Raw genomic sequence first — 16,391 nt, 5'->3', positions numbered from 1 at the left:
TGGGTATCTGAATTTATTTCCTACAAAATAAATATTTTACAAAATCCTTATGGCTCACCCTAAGCTTGGCTACCAGGAGAAGTAAAAGAAAGATGTGCTACCAAATATGACCTCTCAAGCTGGGGAAGAGATCAAAGCCGGGGTGTGTGTGCTCCACCAGGTTGGTAAAGGGTGGATTTCCACAAAAGGTGGATTTTTCCAAAGTCATCAAAGAGCTTGTCCATGTTCTAAATCTGCTCCTTAGTAACTTCCATATTATAAGAATACTTGTTTTCTCTTAGCTGCTTCTCCATAGCTTCATTTTCATCTCTCCAAATCTACAGCTTTTATATTCAACACATTTTACTTGATCCATCGTAGAAACTCTAACATTGTATGACAGTGCCTATTCTTTTATGCCTTATGTGACAGAGATTACAGTTGCCCCTAATATCAGTTCTTCCCTTTTCGTTTAGTAACATCCCTGGTTTTTTCTGGGCATATGGCCAGTCAGCTAAAGATAGCAATTTTCTGCCTCATTTGCAGCTAGATGTGGCCACATGTCTAATTCCGACCAGTGGCATATGAGCAGAAAATCCATTGCCGTTGAGTGGATTCTGACTGATACTGACCCTATAGGACAGTGTGGAACTGCCCCATAGGATTTCCAAAGAGCACCTGGTGGATTCAAACTGCTGACCTTTTGGTTAGCAGCCATAGCACTTAACCACTACACCACCTTCAGAAGTCGACTGTAAAAGCTCTAGGTCTTGATCATAAGGGAAGAGGTTTATATTCCACTTCCCCTTCTGCCTTCCTCAATGGCTGAAATTTGAACTACATGCTGGGAGCTGGAGCCACCAACTTGGACTATGCAATGGAAAAAAAATGCAATGGAAGCCATGTCCATTTCATGGGCTGAGAATGGCAGGAAAATGAGATAGAAGGATCCTGAGTCCTCCACATTATAGAACCTCCATAGTGTCCTGGGCTACTTATACTAAGACTGTTGCATGAGCCAGTCTTATATCTTTATAGAAGCTACTATATTTTTTGGTCTTTATTCTAATAGCTAGCCTCCTCTTCTAAGTTTAAGGCTGAGCCATTGGAAATTGTCATTTTTTTTTAATTAAAAATTGTCAATATCAGCCTTTTTGTACAGTCGAATTTAAAAATAAAATTCATTTTTTCATTAAGAATTTTTTTTGCACCCACTACCCGAGGATGTGGAAACCCTGGTGGCATAGTGGTTAAGAGCTGCAGCTGCTAACTAAGAGGTCTGCAGTTCAAATCCACCATGGGCTCCTTGGAAACCCTATGGGGCAGTTCTACTCTGTCCTGTAGGGTCGGCATGAGTCGGAATTGACCCAATGGCAATGGGTTTTGTTAACCTGAGGACGTGTAACGTGGAAGGAGAGGGCATTTTTTGGAAGGTGCAAAGATGATGAAGGCATGAGGAAGAAATACTATCAGTTCTGAACAAGGGATAATGAGCAGGTGCTTGATTACTTAGAAATTATCCCTGGTGTATCTGTTGATGAAGACTGATCTCTTTAGTTACGACCTCCTTGGAAGTATTAGCCCCCTCAGCACGAGAGAATATCAATTGCTGAATTTGTGGTTTGGACACTGGGGAGTATTTCAGTTGAATTGTGATGTGAATGGCCCACCTGTATTGTGTGATATGTCAATGATTGGTGCTGGTGGGGCTCTCCAGGGACTATTTGTTGCTGGCTGTGATACTTTAGGCAGACTGCCTTTGTTAAAAAAAAATAAGCTATGGTGCTAGAAAGGAAGATTTTGTTAGGGTTTGGAAGCAATGTGGTGGGATTTCAGGATGGTTCAGGATGGTAGGATGAGGCTTTGGAATCAGCCAGCTGTGGGTTCAAATCCTGACCTCTCACTTCCTAACTGTTGGTCTTGGGCAAATCTCTGTGCATCTATCTTTCCCCTTTGGTAAATGCAGAAAATGATGCTGATTTTTCAGACTGCAGTTAGAATTAGGACTAGTATTTCAAGTACTGGCACAGTGTGTAGCATTTCCATAGAATATAAATGGCAGCTATTTTTGTTTTCTTTGGTTTGGATTTCAGTGTCTTTCTCAAGGTGGCTAATTAGTGCTATATTTATATATTTCGAATCTTCATTTAGAAGAGATTGCAAAACCGGGGACCTAAGTATATACTCCACACATCTATTTGGGCCAGAATTGGGAAGCACTTTGTCTGAGCTGAGAAAACCTAATGTATAAAAAAAAAAAAAAAAAAAATGTATAACACATATTTATTTATTTTTGGTCACACTCAAGTGTGCTAAAGAAGTGCACTGGAACCTCAGGTTAGAGAGACCATTGATATTATCTGCCCACCCTGTGTACCTAGTAGGCAGGGTACATGGCCCTCATCCATAGCCTTGGAACACAGACCCATAGAATCTTTCAAAAATTCTATTTCTTTCATGCAGAGAACCAGCTTTAGGTAGGAAAAAATAGGCATTTTCTCTCAAAGCTCTGCCCTTATCAACTCTTCTGAAGCCCTTTGAGAAAACTGTTTAGATTGTAGGGAAGAACTTGATGCTGTGGATAAGATTTAAAAGAAATCAGTCTTGCCCTCATTTCAAGTGCTGAAGCCCCTTTTAAAACTCTAGGGGCATTTTCATGGTGAAAAAACAAAAATCTCACTAGAGTGTTTATCGAACGTAGAGGATTTTAGAGCTGGAAGGGAGGTGAGAAATTAGAGGTGTATCTTCAGACCTGGGTTGTTGGCTTAACCTACTTTTTTAAGTTGTGTAAACAGACCCTGTTTGGGATCTATTACATTTATAATACCTGAGGGAGGTTCTTCTCTTTTCCTCTTATGTGGCTCTCTTGTCAATATAATCAGGGTTTTAATAATTAACTCCTATTACTGACATGGAAACCTGGTGGCATACTGGTTAAGAGCTACAGCTGCTAACCAAAAGGTTGGTAGTTCAAATCCACAGGCACTTCTTGGAAACTCTACGGGGCAGTTCTAGTCTGTTCTGTAGGGTCAGTATGACTCGAAATCCACTCAATAGCAAAGGGTTTCATTTTTATTACTGACATATCTGGAGGCAGTGATGGTTCAGTGGTAGAATTTTCACCTTCCATGCAAGAGACCCAAGTTCGATTCCTAGCCAGTGAACCTCAGGCACCGCTACCACTCATCTGCCGGTGGAGGTGGCTGACGACATCTGATGTATTTATGAAGTAGGGAATTAAAATCTCTTTCCTAGCCCAAAGCACAGGAGAAGTATTTGAGATACCTGTAGACTAGGTGAGCTAACCCAGGCAGGCAAATTTTAGGTGCGATAACTTGTGGCCAGTGGGTAGAATTCAGCTGTTGATTTAATTTTTTTCTGGGCTGTTGCAAATAACAGGAGAGGAATTACTGCTCCAGCCAGCATACAGAAGTCGAAAGAATATTTCCTATTGTGGCTGTGCCATCTGCAGTGGACAGTGAAGGGTTAGAAATGAGAGCTGTGCACAGGGGTTAGTCAGATTATCATAATTTTGTAGGACAAATGTGATCCAGGGGCCCAGATAAGAAGAGTTTCCCTCCTTCAATGAGTCTTTGAACCTGATGTCTGACCCAACATCTAGGTAATGCCTGCCTGACCTCTGCTTTTCTTCCTTTCTGTGCTCCCCTTCCTCTGTTCTGTGCTTGTATTCCTTGCCTCCTGTCTATATGAGCTCACAGGGTGAAATGAAATGAATTTTTTATAATTTCTGTATACTGTTTTATGTTTCCTTTTATTTATGTTTTTGTTAGTTGGTTTCATGTTGGCTTCACCTCATGGTGACCCCATGTACAACAGAATGAAACTTTGCCTGGTCCTAATCCATGTTCACAATCATTGGTTTGCCTGAGTCCATTGTTGTAGCCACTGTGCATTTTGAGTGTCTTCCAACCTAGGGGGCTCTTCTTCAGTACTACATTGGACAATATCCTGTTGTGAGCCATAGGGTTTTCATTGGCTAATTTTCAGCAGTAGGTCGCCAGGCCTCTCTTCCTAGTCTTTCTTAGTCTGGAAGCTCCACTGAAACCTGTCCACCATGAGTGACCATGCTGGTGTTTGAAATACCAGTGGCATAGCTTCCAGCATCATAGCAACACACAAGCCACCACAGTAGGACGAACTGGCAGACAGGTGGTTTATTTATTTATACAGCAGGTAAAGAGACCTGTGTTTAAAACATGACTGGCCAATTACTTGTTGTTTAGGTGTAGAGAAGTCATTTTTCACTTTCTTCATTAGCAAAATTTGTAAGACACGTAACTTGAAGGATTATTGTGAAGATTAGAGCTACTCTGATGCATGTAAAATGCCTAGCACTGTGCCTGTGATAAAGTAAGCACTCAGAAAATGGTAGGCACTATTTTTTAAACTCATGTAAGTTTGGATTTTTACATTTTTCTTAGAATAAAATTCCAAGTAGGTTGACTTTTTACTTGCATGTGTCTGTACGTGGATTTTCATTTCTGTGAGTCACTGGGCTTCAGTTACCTTACGTGGTTCTCCTGTTTCACTGGTTTGTGAACAGAATATAAGTTTTTTGTTTTTTAATAGGAGGCCTGGTGGTATAGTAGATGAGAGCTTGGCTGCTAACCAAAAGGTTGGCAATTCAAATCCACCAGCTGCTCCTTGGAAACTCTATGGAGCAGTTCTACTCTGTCCTACAGAGTCACTATGAGTCAGGATTGCTCTGTCCTCTAGGGTCAGTATAAGTCAAAATCGACTCAACCTCAGCAGATTTGGTGGTGCAGTGGTTAAAGCGCTTGACTGCTAACCCCAAGGTCTGCAGTTTGAAACCACCAGCGGCTCCTCAGGAGAAAGATATGGTAGCCTGCTTCTATAAAGATTTACTGCCTTGGAAACCCTATGGGGTTGCTATGAGTTGCAATCAACTTGACAATAGTGGGTTTTTTTTTTTTTTTGGTACCTTTTATTTAATGTCAGATACAGAGCAAGTTTTTGGAAAATGTTCATGGAATGCATGAATTAATGATTATCCATTGAATATTTTCAATCTGAGCTGTAACTAAATTTCCTTTTTTGGAAATAGTTACTTCATGGTTATAAATGTCATACATGTTCTTTGTCAGAAAGCACCCACAATCCATCACCCAGAGTAACCACTCTTTAAATTTATATGTACTTTATACCATGTGAGCACGATTTTGTTAAAAAAAGAGAATTTTTTTTAATTGATATTTTACAGAATATAACCTTAGATCCAGACTTTTCACTCAGCACCACAGTCTTGGTTAAACGCTCCGGGGAACATGGTTTGATTGGCTTTAGAAGGATGGACTGTTGTTTGAACCTGATCCCTCAGTAGCTGTCCTCATGGAGATCTAGTGATGGCCTCCGGCCCTTTACAGTGTGCCACGTGGTTCTATGAGACAGCGGCCTCTGTAGATGTTAGGGCAGGAGCATTTCTAGGTCTAAGCAAGCTCCAGGAGAGGTCTAGCCAATGCCTCTCAGTTTATCTTTGAGGGGCTCGATTGACACACAAATGAAACAGAAATAAAAGGAGACCTTAATGCTGGATGAGAGCCCTTGACCATACAGACAGCCGTTCCTTTGAGCTCCTGTGTGCTGCCCATGTATTCTTGCTTATGTTGACTTTGGAACTACTAGCTGGCACTGGAAATAGTTCCGATTTAACAGAGGTAAACCTGAAAGTGGAGAGCTCGTTTCAGCTGCCCGTTCCTCCCTCAACCATGTAATTTGATAATTAACCTCTTCTCAGCAGCCACCTTACCTTTTAGTGAATGGGGTTGGCGCCAGGAGCCCACTCACTGGTCTTTTACCAAAGCTTAGCTGTTACTTAAAATAATGTTTTTTTTTCATAATTATTTACTATTAACTGTAAAGCACACTAGATAGGGTAACAAAAAAATAATAGCTCATTTAAACTGCCCATTGTGTTGCTCAGAAAATATTTTTCTTGTCACCTGTTCTGTGAAAATATTCCTAATGTAGACTTGCCAAGAGGAAATAGACTCTTGTGTGGGCAGACTGAAAGAAAAGGGTCACTGCATGATTCTGATTATCGATGCAGGCTGGGCATGTGGATTAAAGTAACAAGCCGCTGAGGTGTCTTTGTCATGCATATGAGAGAGGCAAGCATAAAACTTTTCCAGAATGTTTTATACACACAGGTGACAGCATCCAGTGACCTGGCCAGCCTCCCACCCTGACTTACCTGTTTCTCCTGGTTGATGTCAGTATTGACGGTTGATGTAAGTAATGGCAATTAGTGACATCACTGTATTAGATGATGGGGAGGTATGTGACAGAGACAAAACTGTCATCCTTTCTTCTTTCAAGTCTGGGGGCTTTTGGGCAGCATGCTGATCAGGGTAATAGTTATTGCTAAAACAAACAGAAACCAGTTGCCTTTGCGTTAGTTCAGACTCATGGCGACCCCATGTGTGTCAGAGTAGACTTGTGCTCCACAGGGTTTCAATGATGTTTTGGAAGTAGATCATCAGATCTTTCTTCCAAGGCGTCTCTGCGTAGACTCAAACAACCGGCTTTTCTGTTAGCGGCTGAAAGCTTAATAGTTTGCATCACCCAGGGACGATGAGTGGTGCTACAGAACCAAAAATGTCGAGACAGAGTCCCAGGTGATGTGTTAGCAAGGTAGGGAGCTACTCAGTGAAGAAAAGGTGAAAGAAGGGGGCAACAGAGGGAAGGCACTTGCCAGGCATTTGCTTCTTTAGGTAATTTAATTTTTACAGCCGTGTGGGGAGATAGAGAGCATTACCCTTAGTTTTACGGATGAGGACACGGGGCACAGAGATATTAAGTAGGGGATAATCAGAACAGCTGACAGCAACCCTGAGATGGCATCTAGGAAAGCTGTCCCCTGATGAATGCTCAGACGCCTGTGATCCTGCACACCATCAAGGCTTATGTCTTATATGAAGGAACGTCCATGAAAGCTTTTACCATAGAGATACAGAGATTTTACGAATAGCCACAAAAAGTCATTGATTTGTATAATGCCTTTACACCAATGAGGAAAATAAAAAGAAAATTCTGTCTTTGAAGTAATTTTCATAAGGCTTTATAAATGGACTTTTTAATAAGTTCAATATTTGTAACATCAGGAATTAGTCCTACCAAGGCCTACCTATTGGAGGTCTTCGGTTCTATTTTCACTATCACCCGTGGTATATGCTGTTTAAATAAAATCCATTGCCAGGAAAATCATGCAAGGTTCCCGGTGTTCACCCTTGTGGCATCTGGATCCCCTACACTTTCATTTTATTGTCTGGCTGTAGAAATAAATGACTTAGCAGACATTAGATCATTCTCCAATAAAAGAAACTCTGCTGATTTCTATCTACTCCTTGTATCTGTAGCTCGCTCCGCCTTTCTCCACTGAAGGTTCTGATGTCTTCTAGAAGGGCCTTCTCACACTCCTGCCTTTGACCACTGTAGCTTCTTGGATGTTAGCTTGAAATACATGCATGTATACACTTTGCATTCAAAAATCAAAAACGCATCATTAATATATAATCAAATATACAATTAAGTACTTTAGCGTTTTGGGCATTCTCCTTTGGAAATTTAGTTAAAAAGGAGTTTGTAAGTAAGAAAATGAGGTGATGTTACATTCTGATTAGATTCTTTGGTATTGGTTGCAGCTTCTGTAATTATTTAGGGCTTTCAGAAATAAGCAGTGAAATTGAGAAAGTTTCAATTGGTAAAATTTGGGATATTTCCTCAGAATGTGGCATTTCTAAGTCATTATCCCCATCAACAAATGCTTTCTGAGCCCCGTTGTGTATTTCACAGCCTAGAGGTTGTTATGAGAATTGATCTGTCCTGAAAAATTGGAGCAGGGTAGTGATCAAAAGCATGGGTGTTGCCCAAAATAATTGAAAACAGTTGTTCAAACAAATACTTGTAGACAGATATTCATAGCTGTACTATTCACCATAGCTAAAAGGTAGAAGCAGTCCTAATGTCCATAACTGATGAAGGATGAACAAAATGTTTTATATATATATATACACACACACACACACATAGTGGAATATTATTCAGCCATAAAAAAGAAATGCAGTTCTAGTACTATTATGTGGATGAACCTTGAAAATATGCTAAGTGATAGAATCCAGACACAAAAGGCCAGATGTTGTATGACTCCATTTGTATGAATTGTCCAGAGCAGGCAGATCAGGGGGAGGGAGGAATGAAGAGCAAATACTTAATAGGTCTGGGGTTTCCTGTTGGGGCGATGAAAACGTTCTGGAACTGAACAGTGGTGATTGTTGCACAACATTGTGAATGTACTAAATGTCACTGAATTGTTTGCTTTAAAGTAATTAAAATGGTGAATTTTATGTTATGTGAATTTAACCATAATGAAAACAAATAGTAAAAAAGTATGGTGGTTGGAGTTGGGCTGACTTGGGTTTGAGTCCTGGTTTTACCATTTATTTACTGTCCAAGCTTGCTCAAGTTACACAATCTTTCTGGGCTTGTTTCCTCACTTTCCACATTTGTGAGGATAATAGAGTTTTCTGACTCTGCTTTTAGGTTTTCATGGAGAATCAAGTGTGACTCTCAAAGAAGAGGCCTTATGTGTACCATTCTGACTCATAGTAACCCTATAGGACAGTGTAGAACTGCAACAGCATTTCCAAGGCTGTAATCTTTACGGAAGCTGACTGCCACATCTTTCTCCCGCAGAGTGGGTTCGAACTGCTGACCTTTCTGTGGTGCAACACTTTAACCACTGCGGCACCAGGGCTCCTAAAGAAACCTTAGAAAGCACTAAAAGTATTTACTGAGGTCTCTCACAAAGGTGCCAAAGAGGCAGTATGCTGAATGATGCACAGCCAAGTGCTCTAAGATCCTTTTAGCTCATCTGTTTTTCCTTCATTCCATTTATCATGGCAGTGTGTCCTCCTAAATGCGTCTTCTCTTCCTCTTGCCTTATCTCTCAGTACCCACATTTCAGTCCATGCTTCTTTCTTTTCTCTCTCACCTTTCCTTCTTGCTCACTTCTGTCACCTTTTCCTGGGTTGTTCCCTGTGTTCTTGGCCTCTCTGCAAGTTTTTGGGTTCTGTAGCAATACCTTTTGTTCTGCTTAGCGTTCCCAAAGCCCTCAGAATGGAGAGAAGAAAGGTTGCTAGTTGGTCTCTGTCACAGGGAATTTGTATTTGTGAGGTAAATTTCCTTCATTAATCCTCATTGTTTTTAAAATGAGTCACCTGTTAATCCTTTGTCATTTTTATGAAGGGCAGGGAAGACTTACTCAATAAAAATGTTAATGTGTTTTGGCTAATCACCATGTCCCTCCAAATAGAGAAACCATTAGAGAAAATGAAAGAAAAGCCTATTCTCAGAGACAGGATGAGAAGAAAAGAAAGAACTCTGAGTAGGCTCTTATTTGCTGTAGTTGACAGTCAGTCCTCCTCAGGCAGATGGAAGCATGAAGGGTCATGTAGTTCATGTGCTTTGATTACAGGCAGGATTCCTGGTAATAATGATAACAGCGAGGTGCTTTGAATGATGATCTCATTCAGTTTGCAAGGACCTTAGGAGGCACTCACTGAGGAAATTGAGGCTTCAGGGGAAGTAAGCTGCCCAACTCATAGAAACAAAACATGGCTGAGGTGGGATTCTACTCCAGGCGTACAGGACCCAAATCCATGCTCTCCATTGTGTGTGCAGGGCTAGGGCCCAGTGTGCTCATCCTCATTCCTGTGCATCTCCTTTGTCTACCCTATCTACCCTCTGACACTTCCCAGCACAAAAGCATAACCCAGTTCACAGACATGGTGGGTGTGCCAAAGGAGCAGAGGCTGTTGGGTTGGGGAGTTGGAGGGCTTACTACCCCATCCTTTTCTCTTGCTATAGAATCTGTCCTACTGTCATTTGTTTCATTCTGCTATCATCCGAGACTTTGATTGGAGCTTGTTGGAGGAGAGTCTAGTGGAATGAGACATTTACAGCAGCTACCTGGAAGGGGGCCTGGCAGTGATCTTATGATCCTGTTTATCAAGGATTCTTGGGGCAAACCCTTGTGCTTCTGTCTGTGGTCTTTCCACATGTATCCCACCCTCTCAGGCATTGGGAGTTAAAATTCATCTGCTAGCCCTAATGTGTGATTCTTATTATTCTAGAACTGTTTTCTATAGGTTTTTGTGTGTGTATGTGTGTTTGTGTGTGCTTTGTTGGGGATGAGTCCCTGGGAGGTACAAATGGTTAATGGGCACCATTACTAACCTAAAGGTCGGAGGTTTGAGTCCATCCAGAGACATTTTGAAAGAAAGGCCTGGTGATCTACTTCCGAAAACTTAGCCATTGAGGACCCTATGGAACACAGCTCTGACACACATGGGGTCACTGTAAGTTGGAATTGAATTGATGGCATATGGTACTGGCTGGTATTTGCTGAGGGGCAGTGCAAATGTCTCCTCTTGTTTAGAAAGAACTTAGGGCACAGAGGAATAAAGGCCAAAGCCTGGAGTTCCATCTACCCAGTCGTAGTCTTCATAATGACCGCATCAGGCCATTCCAGACAGGTACCAGTTGTGTTTATTTCTCTGTCTTTAAAGCTTCCTGGTAATCCCCTCAACATCTTCATTGGTACAGAATGTAATTCTCACTCTGAGCTAATTCTTTCCAACATAGTACCTATGTTCTTTATGCTTCTCTGTCCTTTGTCTATTGAAAAGAAAGTAAACTGCCTGCCATGCATTGCACACTTACATGTATTTTGCCAGGTTCTTCCGGACCTTGATCTCTTTTCTCGTTTTTATTTCCGGCATTCCAGCAGAGCCTGTATGCTGGATTTGGTGGCACTCTGCATTATAGTCATATGCGTCAGGTGGAGTCTTATAAATGACCAGGTCGTATGAACAGGGGACAGAGTTTCTAATGCTCAGTGCTAGCAGTGTGCTGTTATCTTGAATTTGACTTGCCCTTTGGCGTGTAGGGTTTCAGAGCCCGCTTGGTGTATAGATGTGTTGACCTCTCACTTCTTCTGATGACTTCTATCACCCCATGGTACCTAATCTAGAAGCTTTAGAAACTGCCCACTGCCCTCCTTCTAGACCACCATGGGACCTTGAGCATTGGTAGCTATAACTTGTGCCCAGCTTACTACCAGCAATGGTTCAGGGCCTAGAAAGAAAATCTAGCTTGCATGAAGTAGTTAAGAACTTGGCTGCTAACCAAAAATGTGGCAGTTCAAATCCACCAGCCATTCCTTGGAAACCCTATGGGGCAGTTTTCCTCTGTCCTGTAGGGTCACTATGAGTCGGAACTGACTTGATGGCAATGGGTTTTGGTTACGAAGTCAGATGAGGGTGAGAGGATAGAAAAGAGTTTCGAAAGTGGTTTGGGTAGCTTTCCTTTGGAGTTCTGAGAACTGAGAATTGTGGTTTTTAATGTGATTTTTTTTATGTGATGTTTTGCTATGTGATTTTATTTTGACATAATTTCAGGCAGACATAAAAGTCACAGAGTAGCACAAATAATTCCTCTATATCTCTCACTCCAGTTTGCTGAATGCTAATATATTTTACCACATTTGCTTTATTAACCTCTCCCTGTCTCTCAATATGCATATTTTTCTTTCTGAGTCATTTGAACCATTCAAAGATGCAAATATGCTACTCCTTTATTTCTAAATGCTTCTGTTTCTTTCCTAAAAGTAAGGATATTTTCCTGTGTGATGACAGTAAAATGATCAAAGTCAGGCAATTGATAACAATACAATCATCCAGCCTGCAGACTTGATCCAGGCTTTGCTAGTTGTGTCCTTTATAGCACCTTTAATCTCAGACAACTCTCAGCCTTTCTTTTGACCCTTTTGAAGATCACAGGCCAATTATTTTGTAGGAGGCCCCTCAGCGTGGGAGTGCCTGTTTCCTCATGACTCACTTTTGGCTGCCCAGGAATCCCGTAGAAGCAGTGCATTGTTTCAGAGCCAGAAATTGTCATGGTCTTGGAGATTGTGTTAGCAGAATAATGGTCTCCCAAAGATCTTACATGGTAAAAGGGACTTTGCAGCTGTGATGAAGTTAAGAATTTGAGATAGGAAGGTTATCCTGGATAACCCAGGTGGGCCTGATGCAACATACCAAAAAAACCCAACCAAACCCACTGTGGTTGGGTAGATTCCCGCTCTAAGTGACCCTGTAGGACAGAGTAGAACAGCCCCATAAGGTTTCCAAGGCTGTAAATCTTTAAGGAAGCAGACTGCTACATCTTTCTCCCTTGAGGACTGGTGAGTTTGAGCTGCTAACCTTTTGGTTAGCAGCTAAATGCATTAACCACTGTGCCACCAGGGCTTCTCCACATAAAAAAAAAAAAAAATAGGAGTCCTTAAAAATGAAAGAGGGAGGCAGGACAGTGGAGCCCTGGTGGCACAGTAGTTAAGAGCTTGGCTGCTAATCAAAGAGGTTGGCAGTTCAAATCCATCAGCTACTCCTTGGAAACCCTATGGGGCAGTTCTACTCTGTCCTATAGGGTTACTAGGAGTTTGTATTGACTCAGAGGCAACGGGTTTGGTTTGGTATGCTACTTCCTGTCTTTGAAAATGGAGGAAGGGGCCGTGAGCCAAGGAATGCAGGCAGCCTCTAGAATGTGGAGATAGATGACAAGGGAAAGAGTGCTTCCTTAGAGCCTCTAGAAGGAATAGAGCCCCGTGACACCTTGATTTCAGCTCGGTGAGACCCATTTTGGACTTCTGATCTCCAGAACTGCAAGATAATTAATTTGTGTTGTGTTGTCTTAAACCACTGAGATTGTGACAGTGTGTTACAGCAGCAATATGAAAAGGATACGGAGATCTACTTAGAAAGCTGGGTTGCTGAGATGATGGTGGGAAGCTCTCCAAGGGAGGGTTCTTTTGTGAACGGGATGGGTGTCTGTGGTCCTTGGGACTACTTGTCCCCTCCTCCCCAACGGGCTCTGCTGCACAGTCCACTATTTACGGAGCAGTGGACTTAGCTGTTCTTGAATGATTTGTTTTCAACATTTCCCATCATGAACAACATAAACAGGGGAAGACAAACAGTGGGCTTCCAGAGTTTTGTTTGCTGCCTTCATTTGTGTTTCTTTTTAGACCCACATAGAAAATTTGCTGGTGGTTTTGCATTGATACTTGCAGGTAATTATGGTTTTGCTTTTGGGGTCTGAGTTCTCTGTAGCTTTCTGAGGTTCTCAGTAGGATGTTATGGCGAGGTGGGGAGTTGAGAAAGTGAGGAAAATGTTTGTTTTCTTACTGAATGCTGTCAGTAATTTGAAGAGGTCGCTATGATTGGCCTAGAGTACAAAGTAGAAACAGAGACTCAAAGAAATTGAGTAACTTGGTGAGTCACACAGTACAGCAGGCACTTGAAATCAGGTCTATAGGACTCCGAAGTCCTGTCATTTCCATAAGACTTTCCCCTGTTTGGCAGGAGAAGGTGCTGGACCTTTGGTGTGGTGCCAGCGTGGACAGTCTCTGTCTGAGGTAGTACCTGTCACTTCCTACTTTTGTCTTAATATTTTATACAGATTGCCTTATGATAAAGATTGAATAAAGAATGCTTAGCCCAAGCCAACAAATGAATGTAGATGCAGAAGCACCATATAAAAGCACTGGCAAACCACATTCAGGAGGGCATCAAAGGGGTCACCTCTTAAATACAAGGATGGTTTAATTTTTAGCACAACTTTTAATATATTCAGTTGAACCATAGGAAATAATAATTTTTTTTTTTGATATATGAAAAACAATCAAAGATTGGCGTTTTCCTCTGGTTTAACCTAAAACTATCTGACAAATAGGTAATAATGTGGAAAAGTATATGGTGGGATTCATTACTCATTTACTTATTTAAAGATAAGGTCTTTCTTCCTTCACATGATTAAAAAAATGTTAATCTTATGGTGAATATTACAGTATGGTCACACATAAGACATTCTAGTTAAAACAGGAATATGGAAAGGATCCCCTTCCTACCATTGACCATGTTATTTAATGTTGATCTAGAATTTCAGGCTAATTCAGAGAGACATGAAATGGAAATAATATGGTTCCATGAATGTGACATGATACACAAATATAAAGAAAAATATAAATATTCAACTAAAACCCATGAAATTAGTTCATTCATTTAGTAATTAATTTAGTGTATTAATGTATATATGATAAAGGAGCAAAATTACTATTTTCTTATATATCATCAGTATTCAGAAGGTGGGATGAGAAAAAAGTCATTCCATTTACTATAATAACATAACAAAATATAAACTCTGGCCAGCCCTACTAAGCAATACATTGGGATTATATAAAGAAAATTATATACTGAGAGTCATAGGTATAGGCGAAATATAAAAATACTTGAATGCATACAGAGATATATTCTGTTCTCTCAGAAAGACTGAATATTTTAAGGATGGCAGAGCTTCCCAGCTTAATCTCAATTTTTTAAAAAGCCTAGCAGAGTTTTAAATCTTTTAAATTTTAATTAATTAATTATTATTATTTTTAGGTGACGGGGTTGTGGCAGTAGTAGTGGAAACTAGAAAAATGTCTTCAGAATTCGGCTGTAAGATGATCAGATGAAAATACCTATAAATATTTTGGATTCTTTTGTGCCGTTAGAGGATTTTATTGCTGTTAGCCGCTGTCAAGCTGGCCCCGGACTCATGGTGACTCCAGGCACAACAGGATTGGGCAGTTGTGATCCATAAGGTTTTCAATTGACTGACTTTCAGAAGTAGATTGCCAGCCCTTTCTTCCTAGTCTTAGTCTGGAAACTCTGCTGTAACTTGTTCAGCATCACAGCAACACACAGGCCTCCACGACAGGCAAGTCGTGGTGACACTGGAGGTGCATTGGCTGGGAATTGAACCTGGGTCTCCCGCATAGAAGGTGAGAGTTCTACCACTGGACCATTATCCTCTTGATATTTAAGGTACCACCGAGGTAAAATAATTAAAACAATGAGATACTTGTCCAAGAATCTATAGACAGATTAGATTAAGACACAAAACCCAGAAAAAGGCAGAGGCATCATGTAAGCGTTCACATGGTGAAAGAAAGCACTCCAGAAATGTGTGAAAGGAGTATTCATCAACAGTTGGTCATAGAAGCAGCACCTAATTGGGGGAAAACATGAATTATTTCAGTCTTCACCTTATACCACAAGTCGAAATATTTTTCAGATGGGTTAAGTATAAAAATGAAACTAGATAAAACCATTAAACTTAAAATAAATATATAACTGAATTTGTGATGAGGGTAAGTTTTCTAAGCATAAAATAACAAAATAATCACGTCATGTTGATCACACAACAATTTAAAATATAAGCTTGTTAGAAATGTATTAAAAACCCATTGCCATTGACTCGATTCTGACTCATAATGACCCTAGAGGACAGAGTAGAACTGTCCCATAGAGTTTCCAAGGCTGTGATCTTTCTGGAAGCCGACTGCCACAACTTTCTCCCCTAGAGCGGCTGGTGAGTTCCAGCTGCCCACCTTTTGGTTAGTGGCTGAGCACTTAACCGCTGTGCCAATGTGTGATAGTTGTTTTCCTACTGCATGAAAAGGTCTTGTAATCCATTAGACGTATTCATCGTCCAGTCAGAGACCAAGGACTAGACTAAGTAGCTCTTCAAGAAGCCGTAAAAATTATTTAGAAAGGTATAGAAAAGATCAGATTAATTATTAATACAAGAATGCATTGAAATTGGGATTTTATCTTTTACTTTATTAAACCTTTGAAGATAAAAGGTATGTAAAAACAAGGCATTACTTCTTGGTGAGAGCCCCATCAGAAAGTCATACTTCCAAATTGCTGGTTGGGTGTGTCATCCTTAAAAACGTTTACAACCTTTGATTCGGTAATTCCACTTTTAGGAATACATTACAATAAAGTAAAAAGACAGAAGGATCTTTTTATATAGTAAGACTTTTGATGGGAAAATTAGTAATAGTGAATGCTGGAATAAATACAGTCAGAAAATAGGGGCTTTGTTATTTCATTTATATTAAATTCATTGATTATTATGCTACTATTAAAATTGTATTTACAAAATTTATTTAAAGAAATATTTATTTTTTCCTTTTTTTAAAATTGTGCTTCAAGAGAAAGTTTACAATTCAAGTCAGTTTCTCATGTAAAAACTTATACACACATTGTTATGTGACCCTAGTTGCTTTCCCTGTAGTGTTAGAGCACACTCCTCCACTCCACCCTGTATTCCCGTGACCATTCAACTAGCTCCTGTCCCCCTCTGCCTTCTCATCTCACCTCCAGACAGGAGCTGTCCACATAGTCTCATGTGTCTACACTCCTTCCCAGTATCATTTTGTCTTACAGTCCAGTCTAATCTTTGTCCAAAAAATTGGCTTCTGGAAT

General features: G+C 40.5%; 1 protein-coding gene across 2 annotated transcripts in view; it reads left to right on the top strand.

Annotated features, from left to right (window-relative positions):
- Positions 1 to 16,391, top strand: part of AMPH (amphiphysin) — a 289,401-nt gene that overhangs the window by 20,197 nt on the left and 252,813 nt on the right. The window lies entirely within an intron of this gene.

The sequence above is a fragment of the Elephas maximus genome, chromosome 8 (genome assembly GCF_024166365.1).
Source record: "Elephas maximus indicus isolate mEleMax1 chromosome 8, mEleMax1 primary haplotype, whole genome shotgun sequence".
Taxonomy (NCBI): Eukaryota; Metazoa; Chordata; class Mammalia; order Proboscidea; family Elephantidae; genus Elephas; species Elephas maximus.
This window is presented reverse-complemented; position numbering and strand designations above follow the sequence as displayed.